Below are 396 nucleotides of genomic sequence, written 5' to 3'. Positions count from 1 at the left end.
CCACTCACCTCAGCTTCCCAAAGGCGCGGGATTACAGGCTGAGCCACTGAGCCCGGCTAATTATTGCAGAGCTGAGATCTCGCCAAGTTCCCCAGGCTGGTCTTGAACCCATGAACTCAGGCAATCCTCTCACCTCAGCTGGGATTATAGGCATGAGCCACCGCGCCCAGTTGGCAGTTTCTTAAAATAAGATGACAATGAAGTTTGCTACGTTGATTGACTCATCTTTCATGAAAGATTTCTCTGTAACTTGTGGTACTATTTGATAGCATTTTACCCACAGTAGAACGTCTTTCAAAATTGGTGTCAATCCTCTCAAACCCTGCCACACTGCTTTACCAATTAAATGTGTGAAGTCCTTTGTCGTCATTTCTTTTTTTTTTTTTTTTTTTTTTT

Source organism: Carlito syrichta, unplaced genomic scaffold, assembly GCF_000164805.1.
Source record: "Carlito syrichta isolate Samal-C Ts95f unplaced genomic scaffold, Tarsius_syrichta-2.0.1 Scaffold308181, whole genome shotgun sequence".
NCBI lineage: Eukaryota > Metazoa > Chordata > Mammalia > Primates > Tarsiidae > Carlito > Carlito syrichta.
The sequence above is the reverse complement of the archived record's forward strand: the minus strand, read 5'-3'. Positions refer to the sequence as shown.